The following is a 2,263-nucleotide window of genomic DNA, read 5'->3' on the forward strand; positions in this document are numbered from 1 at the left end:
TAGAATGTAAAAAGACAAGTTGTCCAAACTAAAGGTCGTCCACTGTGATCGTCTTTGGAGTGTTACAATGGCGGGAGAATAGCTATTTGGTTAGCTTAAAAGAATACTTCTTCAGAAGTGAGTCAAGTTGCTGAGGAGGAAACTATCCCTGTTAAGACCACCAGGGATGAAGCAACCAGTGGACTCCCTTGACCATCTACCCAGAGAGAACTTCCCTAATAGCAAGAAAACAAGCTTGCTACAGAACAAGAGGTCATCCCATCTTTGTACCATAAGCCATAGAAAAGAAAACCAAAACCGATTTGGTGACTGAAAGATTATGGACAGTAAATCAGTAAAGGAAAAAAAAATATGTTGTTCTATGAATTAAAATTTTGATTGTACATTGTTTCACACAATTAATATTTGTAAGTTCTATATATTTAAAAACATTAACACTTCACTCGGATGTTATTGTTAATCATGGAAGTTTAATGTAGAGTTGTATTATTTGTGTAATAGAACTGTTAAATGGAGTTCACAATCCAGGGAGGGGGCAGTGTTAGAGGCTTTTCAATATTTGGGCATTTATGTTTATTTCAGCTAGTGTGTTTTAATGTCACATTGTGTGTGCGTAGTTCATTGACTTCTTTTTTTTTTGAAAATTTAGGAAACGCATGATATAAGATGCGAGTTTTTTATGGACTTCAAATTTCAAAAGTAACGATGGTGTTTCGAACACTTGACCATTCAAAGCAATTAACACTTTTCTTGATCATTAACCGTTTCGAACACTTGACCATTCAAAGCAATTAACACTTTTCTTGATCATTAACCGTTTCGAACACTTGACCATTCAAAGCAATTAACAATTTTTTTTATCATTAGCCGGAGACTTTTATTGAAACTACTTACATTTATTCTCACATATGTGTATGTGCGTGTAACTGTTTTTTTTTTTGTATATTTCGTTTGCCACAGAACTATTGTATTCTCAGTCTAATTGATTTCCCGGCGAGTAATCAAGTAGGATCCGCAGAATAACTGGAGATTCGCCAGAAAATGTTTTACGGAGCAAATTCTTAATCCCCTGAGTCTGAAGCAAAGAGGGAAACTGGATAAAATATATCACACAATAAAACAACTTTCATTCAAACACTTACTAACAAAAACAAAAAGTAAGTATATTTTGGCATTTTTACTGGTGTGTGTTTAAAGCAAATGACTACACATTTCAACCCAAAATCATCATATATCATATTGTTCCAGACTTAGAAAACATGGTATTATACAGGAGTAACAACAACGCCATTGTTCTCAACATGCAGGGCACCATCCACGTGACTGGTGGTCACTTTTGCTGTATAACAAGGGGTATTATATCCTTGTGGCATTACATTACTTACCACTACAGAAGATCAGTGTTGTTTTGTATACAGTATGCAATACGTTACAGCAATCGTTTCTAGGATAAAGTACATTGATACCCTAATTGAATACCCTACTTCCGAGAGGAACTTAGTGGCCCCTTGACCGACTTTCTATATTAAGAACACATGCTCATTACGTACACAAATTTTTAAAAATTTAACTGAGGGGGTGGAAACATGTGGTAGGCTTGCATATTGCAGAATCATCACTCCAACAATACAGTGAACGCTATTCTAAACACACTATCCTAAAAGTTTAGTTTCTTTATTTAGAGCTTATTAAAGCAATGTGTGGCCTAGTGATTAGCGTGCCAGACTATGGGTCTCAGACTCCATGATATGTAATCTGTTTTTGCAAAATCGTAATTCAAATTCAATGGCCGTAAATGCATTATAAAAGTGACGATTGAATTTCACTGTTTGATCAGAATATAGACCAAGAGTTGGCGATGTGTGATTTTGATTAGTTGCTTTACTTACAGTCTAAAGTTCAAAATTTGTGATGGTTGACACAAATATCCCTTACATAGATTTGTATGGATATCTAAAACAAAGGAATAGCTTTTAAATCTTTTATACATTCTGTCCTATGTTAAACTAATAACAAGTTAATATGATAAAATGATGGAAGTTTCTATCTTATATGAACTAATAACAAGTTACTGTAATAAAAAGATGGTCATTTCTGTCTTATACTAAAATAATAACGAGTTATTATGATAAAGCGTTTCCATCCTCTACTAAACTAATAACGAGTTATTATGATAAATAGTTTCTGTCCTATACTAAACTAATAACGAGTTATTATGATAAAGCGTTTCCATCCTCTACTAAACTAATAACGAGTTATTATG

Source organism: Limulus polyphemus, unplaced genomic scaffold (assembly GCF_000517525.1).
Source record: "Limulus polyphemus unplaced genomic scaffold, Limulus_polyphemus-2.1.2 Scaffold1127, whole genome shotgun sequence".
In the NCBI taxonomy this organism is placed as follows: Eukaryota; Metazoa; Arthropoda; class Merostomata; order Xiphosura; family Limulidae; genus Limulus; species Limulus polyphemus.